Genomic DNA, 17,034 nt, shown 5'->3' on the forward strand with positions numbered 1-17,034 from the left:
GGTCACAAGGAGGTCTGTTGCCCCTGCAGCCGACATGTGGCCGTTATAATTCTGGTGTTTTACAAGGTGTTGACCACAATTTTGAGGCAAACTGTTCCTTTACTAAGAATCTTATCAGGCCTCATGTATTTTCCGCTCGTGCCCTATTATATTGACGGGAGAAGGAAGTCACACATTTATCTTGTTAACTTGTACTTTTTCTTCAACCACACTTTTGCACAAATGTCAACAGGTCATGGAGTTCATCACAGGCACAATCCATTCCAAAATGATCTATTTCAAGCATGAGTGTTCAAATAAGCATTAATGTGAGTATTTTATATCAAAGACATTCTAGGGATATACAGCCGTGGTCAAAAGTGTACATACACTTGTAAAGAACATCATGTCATGGCTGTCTTGAGTTTCCAATCATTTCTACAACTCTTATTTTTTTGTGATGTAGTGATTGGAGCACATACTTGTTGGTCACGAAAAAACATTCATGAAGTTTGGTTCTTTTATGAATTTATTATGGGTCTACTGAAAATGTGAGCAAATGTGCTGGGTCAAAAGTATACATACAGCAATGTTAATATTTGCTTACATGTCCCTTGGCAAGTTTCACTGCAATAAGGCGCTTTTGGTAGCCATCCACAAGCATCTGCTTGAATTTTTGACCACTCCTCTTGACAAAACTGGTGCAGTTCAGCTAAATGTGTTGATTTTCTGACATGGACTTGTTTCTTCAGCATTGTCCACACGTTTAAGTCAGGACTTTGGGAAGGCCATTCTAAAACCTTATTTCTAGCCTGATTTAGCCATTCCTTTACCACTTTTGACATGTGTTTGGGGTCATTGTCCTGTTGGAACACCCAACTGCGCCCAAGACTCAACCATCTGACCACAGAACTTTTCTCCAGAAGGTCTTGTCTTTGTCCATGTGATGTCAGATGAAACAAAAATTGAGCTGTTTGGCCACAATACCCAGCAATATGTTTGGAGGCGAAAAGGTGAGGCTTTTAATCCCAGGAACACCAACCTACCGTCAAGCATGGTGGTGGTAGTATTATGCTCTAGGCCTGTTTTTCTGCCATTGGAACTGGTGCTTTACAGAGAGTAAATAGGACAATAAAAAAGGAGGATTACCTCCAAGTTCTTCAGGACAACCTAAAATCATCAGCCGGGAGGTTGGGTCTTGGGCGCAGTTGGGTATTCCAACAGGACAATGACCCCAAACACACATCAAAAGTGGTAAAGGAATGGCTAAATCAGGCTAGAATTAAGGTTTTAGAATGGCCCTCCCAAAGTCCTGATTTAAACGTGTGGACAATGCTGAAGAAACAAGTCCATGTCAGAAAACCAACAAAGTTAGCTGAACTGCACCAATTTTGTCAAGAGGAATGGTCAAAAATTCAAGCAGAAGCCTGTGGATGGCTACCAAAATCGCCTTATTGCAGTGAAACTTGCCAAGGGACATGTAAGCAAATATTAACATTGCTGTATGTATACTTTTGACCCAGCAGATTTGCTCACATTTTCAGTAGACCCATAATAAATTCGTTATGCCCATTTGATTGTAGAATCTTACTGACACCTTGTGGCGATATGAAAATACTACGCTTCATTAGTTTGAGCACTTCCGGGTTGACGATGTCAGTTGAGTTCATGAGACAATGAGAAGTAGACAAGTTGTGTTAGCTCTTACAAGCCTTGGAAAAGATAAGTCTGTAAGTAAACTGTTTAACTTGTGTAGTGGATTGTCCGAAGCTTAAACAGCAACAAAAGTGAGTTTAGTACAAAAGGTTTATTTACCCATAGTCAAAAAGTACAAAGTTGGATTGAGTTGCCCGTGCAGACAGACAAACGTCCTCTGGAGGACACAAGAATCAAGCAATCACCCACAGCCCTTGTCACTTGGCCATTTTATCTGTTTCCCCATGCCTCAAGGTCTTGTTGTTTTCGACCTGTTTTTTCCGCAACATCCTTGAGTCCCTTAGTCATAATAGACAATCAAAACATTTTGTAGAAAGGTCAGAGCGACTCCATATTCATCTTTTACCTACATCTGGTCCTTCAATGGTTTAGAATAGAAAAGAATGAAACGAGCAGACATTCTTGACAGACACGAAATGTAGTTCAAAAGTCAGAAATTCCACTACATAGCCCTCTTCCAGGGTTCCAGAACCCTGGCCCATACCGATTTCTGACATAGGCCACTTACTTAAAATCTCTACCACAGATAGAGGCAAAAACCTCAATGTTTTTATACGAGGCCAAATTCCTCTATGACCCTTCTACGGAGCGATCGCTGTTACCAGCCTGCAGTAAAACCATATCACAAAACACAATTAGTGGCCTACCCTTTGATTTAGTAAAGTAATAACAGAATACTTTGATCATGAACATCATTGAACATAATTAGATGAATATATATATATATACTTATTCAAATGTATTTCACATTAATGATCAATCAACCAAAATCTGTTTTAAAATGAATATAGACTCATGTATGTATATAGACCTATGACTGTAAGGCATTTGCAATGAATGTAGTTACCAATATTGTTGATTACCCATTGATTTTGAACACAAAACTGAATTTCGTATGAGTCCATGCTCGATTAGTGCTCGTGTAGATGGCTCGGTGGTGCCGCAGGCTGGTGGCCTGCCGACACCTCGTTGGGTTTTTGGCTGCCTTGGTGAAGAAGGAGATCCACTCAAACAGTCTGTCTCTATCTCTCCTTGGGGTGTGGCTCAGTCCATTGTGCAATGGCATGTGCGCCCTGGCCGCTCTGGGGAAAGCTGAGGTAGAGTTGGGGCTGTTGGGGCTTTGGTCCACGCCCTCAGCTTGCTTCAAGGCCTCCTCGCCGCTTCGGCACTCCCGACACCTCCTTCCACAGCTGCTGGAGGTCCGACGGACACATCGTGGCTGGCAACCTTGGTCGTTCTCGTCATCGCTGGCAAGGTGTTGTCTCTCCTCTCGGTTCCTTCCAGTCAGGTATCGGGTGTTTGTCTGGGATCCGACTTTGACCGTGCCCCTCTCGGTGGGTGGAAGAGAATCTGGAGTGGCGGCTGTCATCCTCGATTCTGCACAGAGGAACTGGCACACAAATTCTGCATTTTGTAAACATACCATTTTGGTCTCATGGGCTTTCCGCCTTCCTAGGAAGTTGCTGGTCCTGGGAAGGGCTGATCTGTATGCAGTTCATAGGGTGAAAAATTCAAAGGCCGTAAAAACAGTTTTATTCAGGGACATTCGAATGATCATTAATGCTAATGGAAACATGTCAATCAAATTCAATTTGGTCTGTGCACAGATTTTAGCCAATTTGTATAGATTTTCTGGTTTCTCCTTTCAACCTTACCTTGTGACTGAAGATGATAACCTGTTCTCTTAAAATGGGTGCCGTTGTTTGACCTAATCTTTTTGGGGAAACCATGTCGGGGTATTAGATCATTCACAAAACATTTAATTACCGAATTGGCATCCTCCTTTGAGGTTGGGGTTGCTTCCGCCAACCACTGTAATTGTCAACCTAAATCATTACGTACCTTTATCCTTGTACCGGATTGATCATATCAATTAAATAAAACCTTGACACGCTCAAACTTGACACAATCCAAACTCACCTCCCCCCTCTGTCCCTGAAAAAAGGGACAGTGTTAGTCGTAGTAGTAGTAGTAGTAGTAGTAGTAGTAGTAGTAGTTTCAGAAACATCCAAGAAAAAGAAAAGGCAGCTGATAGTCAAGCGCAGCAAGAACAGAGGCGGAGGACAGGTCATGTTTGAGGTCAATGTTTGCTTTTTTCTGTGTACCACTGGAGGGTGGCATTAGGGTAGGGAAACCCTTAGTGATATCGACCCTACATTTTATGCATATTATTCAATATGGCGAAAGCCACAAATATGCTTATATATATATATATATATATATTGTCACAATATTAGAAAATACTAACCTTATGGCGGATGCTTTTGCAATAGTAGTTTGATATTTTACAACACCTAGTGAATTATTGTGGCCACAATAATTCACTAAGTAGTTTATTTAATTTAGTCTATATATGATAGGACAATGCACAGAAACATTAAGTTCAGAAACAGATATGTTCTGTACCAGATTATTTTTAAATAGCTACTTTCCATCTGCAGTCCCTGGCTACCTAAATTACAGGGATACAAAAATCATGCAATACAATTATGACACTAATTAAACATAATTAATAATTAATCAATAAATAATCATACTATAGCATGTAATCAAATTAAGAAAAGTCATAAAAATGCCCCTTCATCGACACATACTTAACATACAATACAACCACACCTTATGTACATCATCACACAAAGACAATACATGCTCTTGTTCACATCTGTCATCATTTGTAAAAACAACCATGATTTTAACAGCCATACCTCACAATTTACAAAAAATGCTCTCATGGATAAATATAATACACATTAAGTTGATGTGTCAACATAATGCCCCTCTTAGTGACCGTGTGAGCAGCTTTGATTGCTCCAAAGCCACTTTTTAACTTCAAATGTTCTATTCCTTTGGATATAACGGGGAGAAGGCTAATTGGTCTGTACTTGTTGATGTCTTGTTTATTTCCTGCTTTATGGATTGGGATGATATTAACAGCTTTCAACATTGTAGGGAAAGTGTTTTCTGTTATTGATTTATTTATCAACGTTGTTATCGGAGCAGTAAGACTATCTTTATACATTTTTAGGAAGAAAATGTCCAGATCGTATATATCTCTAGATCGTGATTTTGTTTACCTATGTTTCATTTGTTAATTCTCAAATTAGTCCATCCTGAATAAATGGAAATTATTTGCACTGATTTTGAGGGACTTTTTATTCAGGGTTTGTACAGACTGGATGAAATGTTCATTAAAATTATTAATTAATAATCATACGATCTGTATTTAGACCTGTTTTAATTGCTCTTATGAGAGCTGAGTCCCGATTTTTCATTAGAATCCAAATTGTTTCATCAATCCAAGGTATTTTTTATTTTAGCACTTTTCTTTCTGGGTTTTATATTAGTGTATTTACAGATGATCTCTTTGGTTTTTGTCATCCAAATGTAATTCTAGTAGGGCTGCTTATCATTTGTGTCATGTAGAAGCCATTTATAGTATCCCTTAAGTTTCTTTCTACGCGACTTATTTAACCAGTCCAGATTAACGTCCCCCATGACGTACAATTCTTTCATACTGTGCTGTTTGAGGATGTCTAAAAATGAATCGAGAAAAATGTCTTTAGCTGTGGTCGGTCGGTATACTACAATTACCTTGAAATACATTTCTGAGGAAAATGTGATTTTAATTCCAACACACTCAAGATGATCTACTGGGAGGGTTATTTGTTCACTTTTAATGTTTTCCCTTACATAAATCATAACTCCTCCCCCCTTTGTCACTTGATCTGTTTTTTTCTGTAATCTTGTACCCCGGGGCATCAATTAGAACAAAAGGTGTGGCAGGTTTTAACCATGTCTGCGATAGACAAAGGTACCCCAGATTAGAGTCTGACAGTAACTGCTGGATTTGTTCAGTATGGTTCCTGTTGTAGAAAGTTTAATGATGCGGCCACGTTTGTTACTGAATACTTTCTACAGACTTCTGTCTCTAAGCAACTTTGTGTATGTAATAAGCAACTAAAGTTAATTGATATGCTTAAATGTGTTGTTTTAGCTCAGCTGTTGTGTAGCTGCTAGCTCCTCGTTGCCTACAGCAGGAGTGCCCAAATTGCAGCCCATAGCTATGTTTTTAACAGACAACCCAAACAATTGAAAATGTGGTATTTGCGTATCGGTCCAATCAGCGTCAGCTACGCCCTGTTTTAATCATTCGACCTAAGTCTTTGGTTTCGTAGGCGGGACAGAGGACAAGGGAACAATGTGGGACAGCAATTGTCCATCTTATACCATGCTAATTGTTTTAAGGATAGTTCACATGAGCGGCCATACCTTGAGTTCCACCATATATATATATATATAGGAGTCAAAAGGCTCTTATTATGAGTCGTCCAATTGGTGATCATACATTTTGGCGGGTCGGGTGGCGGCACACACGGACGCACCTCAGCCAGCCAGGGCTTTCACCGATAGGACAGTTGGAGCAGTCCCCGTCCTCCATTCGTTCCTGGGAGGCGTACCCAGTAGTTGTCAGCTGATGTCGTGTTGTCAGGCAACATCAGGAAGTTCCTTCTGTGCGGTATTGAATGTCAGGGCACAGTTCGTAAAGCAGGTCATTACAAGGTGTGTGCAGGTTGACCACAAAGGGATGCTTCAATGATTGTGTGGCACCATTGTCAATCATGAACCGATAACATTGTCCGTTGACACTTATGTCCAGCAGGGGTCTGTTTGTATCTCCTGCTGTTAGTCCTGCTGTGGGCGTACTCCGTCACACCTGTATGATGTTCTGGCTGCAACTTTGGAGCTTGTCTTGTTTAGAGTAGTTGGCACAGTCACATGACCAGTCACCCGGCTGAAAAACAGTTTCCAACCTGCCTTGACCTAGGATAACCGCGACCACCACCCGAGTCCGACTGTCTGGTTTTACATTTGGAGCTCAAAACACGTACACCCACTGTTGAATATACCCTAGCTGATTATTGACCTCCTGGTTCCTTTGACATTTAGTTTCAGCGATCTATATTTTAAAGAGTTGTTTCCTTGCTGCTCTGTCACAGCCTTGTCGTTATCCTCTTGCTTAGTTTAATTTTGCATATCACGTTTAAAATCACAGCATTAATTGTCCTATTAAATGTTAATCAATACTCCTAATTCAAAGATTATACATACTACTTCATGTGTATTTAAGTAACTTTTTAATTCAACTAAAGATTATCTATAAGTTAATTAAACTATCATTTGTCTATCAGTTGGTTCGAGCACGCTGTCATGCTACACTTCACTTGTGCACTCTTGTGCATTCATCTTTTACCTACATCTGGTCCTTCAATGGTTTATAATAGAAAAGAATGAAACGAGCAGACATTCTTGACAGACACGAAATATAATTCAAAAGTAAGAAATTCCACTACACTTGTTTATGTAAGATGTTTATTGAAAAACGATTTTTGTGCACTGTTTCAATGGATTGATTGAGACTTTTATTAGTAGGTTGCACAGTGAAGTACATATTCCGTACAATTGACCACTAAATGGTAACACCCGAATAAGTTTTTCAACTTGTTTAAGTCGGGGTCCACTTAAATTGATTCATGATACAGATATATACTATCATATATATACTATCATCATAATACAGTCATCACACAAGATAATCACATTGAATTATTTACATTATTTACAATCAGGGGTGTGGAGGGGGGGGAGGATATGGACATCAAGTAGTGGACATAGAGAGAGAGAGAGAGAGAGAGAGAGATCAGAAGGCATAAGAAAAAGTATCTGCATTTGATTGTTTACATTTGATTATTAGCAATCCGGGGAGGGTGTTAGTTTAGGGTTGTAGCTGCCTGGAGGTGAACTTTTATTGCGGTTTTGAAGGAGGATAGAGATGCCCTTTCTTTTATACCTGTTGGGAGCGCATTCCACATTGATGTGGCATAGAAAGAGAATGAGTTAAGACCTTTGTTAGTTCGGAATCTGGGTTTAACGTGGTTAGTGGAGCACCCCCTGGTGTTGTGGTTATGGCGGTCATTTACGTTAAGGAAGTAGTTTGACATGTACTTCGGTATCAGGGAGGTGTAGCGGATTTTATAGACTAGGCTCAGTGCAAGTTATTTAACTCTGTCCTCCACCTTGAGCCAGCCCACTTTAGAGAAGTGGGTAGGAGTGAGGTGGGATCTGGAGTGGAGGTCTAGAAGTAACCTGACTAGCTTGTTCTGAGATGTTTGGAGTTTAGATTTGAGGGTTTTGGAGGTGCTGGGGTACCAGGAGGTGCATGCGTAATCGAAAAAGGGTTGAACGAGAGTTCCCGCCAGAATCCTCAAGGTGCTTTTGTTGACCAGAGAGGAAATTCTGTAGAGAAATCTTGTTCGTTGGTTAACCTTTTTGATTACCTTGGTTGCCATTTTATCACAGGAAAGGTTAGCCTCTAGAATGGAACCTAGGTAGGTGACCTCATCTTTCCTGGTGATGACAATGTCACCTACTTTTATGGTGAAGTCATTGACTTTCTTAAGTTTGATGTGGGACCCAAACAGGATGGATTCTGTTTTACCCAAGTGTATGGATAGCTTGTTGTCAGCGAGCCAGGTGCAAGTTCTACAGAGCTCAGCACTGAGGATTTTCTCCACCTGTGACTTGTCCTTGCCGGATACCAGCAAGGCAGAGTCATCCGCAAACAAAAACAATTCACAGTCGCATGCCGATGACATGTCGTTTATGTATATTAGGAACAGTAAAGGTCCCAATATACTGCCTTGGGGGACTCCACAGCTCACCGAGAGGGGGACACGGTGCCATTCACCTCTACCACCTGCTCCCTCCCCTCCAAGTAAGACTGCATCCAGCTCCAAGAGGTTTTGTTAAATCTGATTGCTCTGAGCTTATCCAACAGTACTTCAAAGGCCTTCTGAAGGTCCAGCATGACCATGCCGCAGTATTTGCCCGCGTCCACCTCATGTTTGATGTGGTCGGTCAGATAGAGAAGGCATGTGTCAGTGGAGTGGTTAGTTCTGAAGCCGGATTGGAATTTGTACATGAGTTTATTAGTGGCAAGGTAACTATCGACCTGTTCATAAACTATTTTCTCCATTACTTTCTAAATGGAACTGAGAATAGAAACAGGTCGGTAGTTGCCAGGTTCCAATTTGCTTCCTTTTTTAAAGAGGGGAGTTACTCTTGATATCTTAAAATCTTTTGGTGCTTGGCCTTGTGTAATTGATAGGTTTATTATGTGCGTGATGATCGGGGCAATGATGGAGGCAGAGTCCCTGAGGAATCTGGAGGGAATATTATCAAGGCCGGTGGCCTTGTTAGGGTGGAGCGCGCTCAATTTTTTAAACACCTCATCAGCTGTGACCATTTCTAATTTGAAATCATCGTTGGATACTCATGAAATCATCGTTGGATGTTTTGAGGACTTAAAATGGCTGCCAGTCGTATATTTCCACCATCGAAATAGTTTCAACACTAAGCAGTATTTGTTTGATGATAATACTTTATATATGTTTTTAAAGCTAATATTTACATCTTGTGTATTACATTTCAGTATGTTATTTGAATCACATAGCTTATACATTTGTCATTGTGTGTATTTCAGTTTAAAAAAATAAAAGTCCAGTGCAAGACAGAAGTAAAGATAGGAAAAGACAAAGCAAGATCAACAACAATAAAGAGCCTAAATGGATTCATCTGCTTTGGAACTTTATTCGACGTCTTGCATTGATTGTTAGCTGTCTGCCAAGCTGTGTAACCTCAACACATATAGTGAGGGTAGAACAACATTGATAAAAGAAGCAAACTTCATGAATGTTTTTTGTGACCAACAAGTATGTGCTCCAATCACTCTATCACAAAAAAATAAGAGTTGTAGAAATGATTGGAAACTCAAGACAGCCATGACATTATGTTCTTTACAAGTGTATGTAAACTTTTGACCATGACTGTGTATTTGATAATCATCAATAAATGTTAAAATGCATTTTAAGCTAAACCTTAAGTGTGAATATTTAATAAGAAGTTCTAAAGGCATATGCATCTTAGAAAGCAGTGATTAAAATAAGATGATTCATAACAGCTAATGCAGGGGTGTCAAACTCATTTTAGCTCAGGGGCTGCATGGAAGAAAATCTATTCCCGAGTGGGCCGGAATGGTAAAATCATGGCATGATAACTTAAAAATAAAGACAACTTCAGGTTGTTTTCCTTGTTTTACTTTGGCCAAAAAATAGAACAAGCACATTCTGATGACGTACAAATCACAAATAATCCTCTGGACAAAACACTTCAAGTTTGTTGAAAATTCTGAGGAAATTGGTGCAGCTTCAAAAACACAATGAGCTTAGACTTGGTCTCAGTGTATCTACAAAGCCAGGATTAAACTTTAAGTCACAGTCTTTCTGGGAATGAACAAAAAACGCAACATGTAAACTCTTCTAGGTATCAAATACCTCCTTGGTCATGTCCACGTATCAATCCAGTGCTAACTCACCAAACCGAAAGAAAGAGAGGTAAAAACTATTCAAAAGGGTTAAGTTCACTTTTCTCGTGTTTGACAGAGACATTTTGGGTGAGTAAGGGTTCCAAATGATGATGAGTTTGAAGTAGAAGACTTAAAACGGCAGGTTTTAAGTTTCATGTGGGTCGAAGAGGAGCCACAGTCACCCTTTACTGTGTACCTCTTAATTTGCCCCGGTATAAAGCGTTTGCTTGCCTAACAGAATTGCTACTGTGACATCCAGTGGACACATTTAGAACAGCAGTTTCTTTTGTTAAAGAAAAAAAAAAAAAAGCTAATTTTTATACTTTGCAAACTCATCATGTGGGCCGGATAAAACCTGATCTGGCACGCGGGCCGTAGGTTTGACACCACTGAACTAATGTGAAAGGCAATCTTAAAGTTAAAAAGTTAAAGTACCACTGATAGTCACGCACACACTAGGTGTGGTGAAATTACACTCTGCATTTGACCCATCATGTTCCACTCCCGGAGAGGTGAGGGGAGCAGTGAACAGTAGCGGTGGCCGCGCTCGGGAATCATTTTGGTGATTTAACCCCCAATTCCAACCCTTGATGCTGAGTGCCAAGCAGGGAGGTTACGGGTCCCATTTTTATAGTCTTTGGTATGACTCGTGGTTTGAACTCACAACCTACCGATCTCAGGGCGGACACTCTAACCACAAGGCCACTGAGCCGGAAAAAGGTGTAAATTGTAATAATTCCAATATCTGCACTGAATAGTACTCGTCAAAGTGCAGTGTCAGCATCAATGATGGACTTCATGGCAGAATTGCCTCAAACTTGGAATCATTTGCCCACAACTCTTCTTCCAGTATGTCCGTAACATCTTTGTTTCTCATTGGTCAATTTCAGATATGACTTATTCTTGGAAATCGCTCCGTGAAGTCTAGCGTCCTGTCCATGCTGAAGCTGCAGTTTGAGCCCAACTCCTCAGTGCACATGCCGGTTGAAAAGCAGTAAGGTACAGTGCATTTTGTTCTGTTATGTTGTTCCAAAATGGAGACTAATTTTTTTTATTAAAATGACATTCCCAGATCCCAGAGCCCAAAAAAAAGTCTGCGGGCTATAGAGCGTTTTCTATTGGGGTTCCAGTACTCTGGAATGCCCTCTCGGGTAACAGTTAGAGATGCTACCTCAGTAGAAGCATTTAAGTCCCAACTTAAAACTCATTTGTATACTCTAGCCAAGGGTTCCCCAACCTTTTTTCCACCAGGGTCCGGTTTAATGTATGCATTATTTTCACGGACCTGCTTTCTACGCGTGGTAGATAAAAACAGCCAACAAATTAGCCTTTGGCTCCAATCCGGCATATTAACATTTTATATGTCTATTAATGTGCATTGTCCCATGTACTATAACAAAGGAATTGCAATATACAACTATTAACAAGCTTATTGGTGTGTTTAGTGGGACAGGCGAAAGTTAAGTCAGACAAAATGCGGTAGTTTATAAATTAATTAATGTTTCTATGCGGCCCGGTAGCAAATGCATCCCCGGACCGGTGGTTGGGGTCCCCTGCTCTTGCCTTTAAATAGACCCCCCTTTTAGACAAGTTGATCTGCTGTCTCTTTTCTGCTCTGCACCCCGCTCCTGTGTGAAGATGCGCTAGCTGTTCAAAGTCGGCACCCGGGGTGGACCACTCATCTGTGCATCAGTTGGGGACGTCTCTGCGCTGCTGACCTGTCTCCACTCAAGATGATCTCCTAATGGCCCCTCTATGGACTGGACTCTCACACTATTATGCTAGATCCACTATGGACTGGACTCTCACACTATTATGCTAGATCCACTATGGACTGGACTCTCACACTATTATGTTAGATCCACTATGGACTGGACTCTCACACTATTATGCTAGATCCACTATGGACTGGACTCTCACACTATTATGTTAGATCCACTATGGACTGGACTCTCACACTATTATGTTAGATCCACTATGGACTGGACTCTCACACTATTATGTTAGATCCACTATGGACTGGACTCTCACACTATTATGTTAGATCCACTATGGACTGGACTCTCACACTATTATGTTAGATCCACTATGGACTGGACTCTCACACTATTATGTTAGATCCACTATGGACTGGACTCTCACACTATTATGTTAGATCCACTATGGACTGGACTCTCACAGTATTATGTTAGATCCACTATGGACTGGACTCTCACACTATTATGTTAGATCCACTAAGGACTGGACTTCCACTATTATGTTAGATCCACTATGGACTGGACTCTCACAATATTATGTTAGATCCACTATGGACTGGACTCTCACACTATTATGCTAGATCCACTATGGACTGGACTCTCACACTATTATGTTAGATCCACTATGGACTGGACTCTCACACTATTATTTTAAATCCACTATGGACTGGACTCTCACTATTATGTTAGATCCACTATGGACTGGACTTTCACACTATTATGTTAGATCCACTATGGACTGGACTCTCACACTATTATGTTAGATCCACTAAGGACTGGACTCCCACTATTATGTTAGATCCACTATGGACTGGACTCTCACACTATTATGTTAGATCCACTATGGACTGGACTCTCACACTATTATGTTAGATCCACTATGGACTGGACTCTCACACTATTATGTTAGATCCACTAAGGACTGGACTTCCACTATTATGTTAGATCCACTATGGACTGGACTCTCACACTATTAACTAGATCGGGGGTCGGCAACCCGCGGCTCTAGAGCCGCATGCGGCTCTTTAGCGCCGCCCTAGTGGCTCTCTGGAGATTTTTCAAAAATGTATGAAGAATGGAAAAAGATGAGGGGAAAAAAATCTATTTTTTTGTTTAGTATGGTTTCTGTAGGATTACAAACATGACACAAACCTCCCTAATTGTTATAAATCACACTGCTTATATTAAACATGCTTCACTGATTCGAGTATTTGGCGAGCGCCGTTTTGACTACTATTTTTGGCGGTCCTTGAACTCACCGTATAGTTTGTATAACTTTCTCCGACTTTCTAGGACGTGTTTTATGCCACTTTTTTTCTGTCTCATTTTGTCCACCACACTTTTAACGTTGTGCAACTCACACAAAGGTGAGTTTTGTTGATGTTATTGACTTGTGTGGAGTGCTAATCAGACATATTTGGTCACTGCATGACTGCAAGCTAATCGATGCTAACATGCTATTTAGGCTAGCTATATGTACATATTGCAGCATTATGCCTCATTTGTAGCTATATTTGAGCTCATTTAGTTTCCTTTAAGTCCTCTTAATTCAATTTATATCTCATGGCACATGTAATATGGCTTTTAATTTTTTGCGGCTCCAGACAGATTTGTTTTTGTATTTTTGGTCCAATATGGCTCTTTCAACATTTTGGGTTGCCGACCCCTGAACTAGATCCACTATGGACTGGACTCTCACACTATTATGTTAGATCCACTATGGACTGGACTCTCACACTATTATGCTAGATCCACTATGGACTGGACTCTCACACTATTATGTTAGATCCACTATGGACTGGACTCTCACACTATTATGTTAGATCCACTATGGACTGGACTCTCACACTATTATGTTAGATCCACTATGGACTGGACTCTCACACTATTATGTTAGATCCACTATGGACTGGACTCTCACACTATTATGTTAGATCCACTATGGACTGGACTCTCACACTATTATGTTAGATCCACTATGGACTGGACTCTCACACTATTATGTTAGATCCACTATGGACTGGACTCTCACACTATTATGTTAGATCCACTATGGACTGGACTCTCACAGTATTATGTTAGATCCACTATGGACTGGACTCTCACACTATTATGTTAGATCCACTAAGGACTGGACTTCCACTATTATGTTAGATCCACTATGGACTGGACTCTCACAATATTATGTTAGATCCACTATGGACTGGACTCTCACACTATTATGCTAGATCCACTATGGACTGGACTCTCACACTATTATGTTAGATCCACTATGGACTGGACTCTCACACTATTATTTTAAATCCACTATGGACTGGACTCTCACTATTATGTTAGATCCACTATGGACTGGACTTTCACACTATTATGTTAGATCCACTATGGACTGGACTCTCACACTATTATGTTAGATCCACTATGAACTGGACTCTCACACTATTATGTTAGATCCACTATGGACTGGACTCTCACACTATTATGTTAGATCCACTAAGGACTGGACTTCCACTATTATGTTAGATCCACTATGGACTGGACTCTCACACTATTATGTTAGATCCACTATGGACTGGACTCTCACACTATTATGTTAGATCCACTATGGACTGGACTCTCACACTATTATGTTGGATCCACTAAGGACTGGACTTCCACTATTATGTTAGATCCACTATGGACTGGACTCTCACACTATTATGTTAGATCCACTATGGACTGGACTCTCACACTATTATGTTGGATCCACTAAGGACTGGACTTCCACTATTATGTTAGATCCACTATGGACTGGACTCTCACACTATTAACTAGATCGGGGGTCGGCAACCCGCGGCTCTAGAGCCGCATGCGGCTCTTTAGCGCCGCCCTAGTGGCTCTCTGTAGATTTTTCAAAAATATATGAAGAATGGAAAAAGATGAGGGGAAAAAAATCTATTTTTTTGTTTAGTGTGGTTTCTGTAGGATTACAAACATGACACAAACCTCCCTAATTGTTATAAATCACACTGCTTATATTAAACATGCTTCACTGATTCGAGTATTTGGCGAGCGCCGTTTTGACTACTATTTTTGGCGGTCCTTGAACTCACCGTATAGTTTGTATAACTTTCTCCGACTTTCTAGGACGTGTTTTATGCCACTTTTTTTCTGTCTCATTTTGTCCACCACACTTTTAACGTTGTGCAACTCACACAAAGGTGAGTTTTGTTGATGTTATTGACTTGTGTGGAGTGCTAATCAGACATATTTGGTCACTGCATGACTGCAAGCTAATCGATGCTAACATGCTATTTAGGCTAGCTATATGTACATATTGCAGCATTATGCCTCATTTGTAGCTATATTTGAGCTCATTTAGTTTCCTTTAAGTCCTCTTAATTCAATTTATATCTCATGGCACATGTAATATGGCTTTTAATTTTTTGCGGCTCCAGACAGATTTGTTTTTGTATTTTTGGTCCAATATGGCTCTTTCAACATTTTGGGTTGCCGACCCCTGAACTAGATCCACTATGGACTGGACTCTCACACTATTATGTTAGATCCACTATGGACTGGACTCTCACACTATTATGCTAGATCCACTATGGACTGGACTCTCACACTATTATGTTAGATCCACTATGGACTGGACTCTCACACTATTATGTTAGATCCACTATGGACTGGACTCTCACACTATTATGTTAGATCCACTATGGACTGGACTCTCACACTATTATGTTAGATCCACTATGGACTGGACTCTCACACTATTATGTTAGATCCACTATGGACTGGACTCTCACACTATTATGTTAGATCCACTATGGACTGGACTCTCACACTATTATGTTAGATCCACTATGGACTGGACTCTCACACTATTATGTTAGATCCACTATGGACTGGACTCTCACAGTATTATGTTAGATCCACTATGGACTGGACTCTCACACTATTATGTTAGATCCACTAAGGACTGGACTTCCACTATTATGTTAGATCCACTATGGACTGGACTCTCACAATATTATGTTAGATCCACTATGGACTGGACTCTCACACTATTATGCTAGATCCACTATGGACTGGACTCTCACACTATTATGTTAGATCCACTATGGACTGGACTCTCACACTATTATTTTAAATCCACTATGGACTGGACTCTCACTATTATGTTAGATCCACTATGGACTGGACTTTCACACTATTATGTTAGATCCACTATGGACTGGACTCTCACACTATTATGTTAGATCCACTATGAACTGGACTCTCACACTATTATGTTAGATCCACTATGGACTGGACTCTCACACTATTATGTTAGATCCACTAAGGACTGGACTTCCACTATTATGTTAGATCCACTATGGACTGGACTCTCACACTATTATGTTAGATCCACTATGGACTGGACTCTCACACTATTATGTTAGATCCACTATGGACTGGACTCTCACACTATTATGTTGGATCCACTAAGGACTGGACTTCCACTATTATGTTAGATCCACTATGGACTGGACTCTCACACTATTATGTTAGATCCACTATGGACTGGACTCTCACACTATTATGTTGGATCCACTAAGGACTGGACTTCCACTATTATGTTAGATCCACTATGGACTGGACTCTCACACTATTAACTAGATCGGGGGTCGGCAACCCGCGGCTCTAGAGCCGCATGCGGCTCTTTAGCGCCGCCCTAGTGGCTCTCTGTAGATTTTTCAAAAATATATGAAGAATGGAAAAAGATGAGGGGAAAAAAATCTATTTTTTTGTTTAGTGTGGTTTCTGTAGGATTACAAACATGACACAAACCTCCCTAATTGTTATAAATCACACTGCTTATATTAAACATGCTTCACTGATTCGAGTATTTGGCGAGCGCCGTTTTGACTACTATTTTTGGCGGTCCTTGAACTCACCGTATAGTTTGTATAACTTTCTCCGACTTTCTAGGACGTGTTTTATGCCACTTTTTTTCTGTCTCATTTTGTCCACCACACTTTTAACGTTGTGCAACTCACACAAAGGTGAGTTTTGTTGATGTTATTGACTTGTGTGGAGTGCTAATCAGACATATTTGGTCACTGCATGACTGCAAGCTAATCGATGCTAACATGCTATTTAGGCTAGCTATATGTACATATTGCAGCATTATGCCTC

The sequence above is a fragment of the Entelurus aequoreus genome, linkage group LG18, assembly GCF_033978785.1.
Source record: "Entelurus aequoreus isolate RoL-2023_Sb linkage group LG18, RoL_Eaeq_v1.1, whole genome shotgun sequence".
Taxonomy (NCBI): Eukaryota; Metazoa; Chordata; class Actinopteri; order Syngnathiformes; family Syngnathidae; genus Entelurus; species Entelurus aequoreus.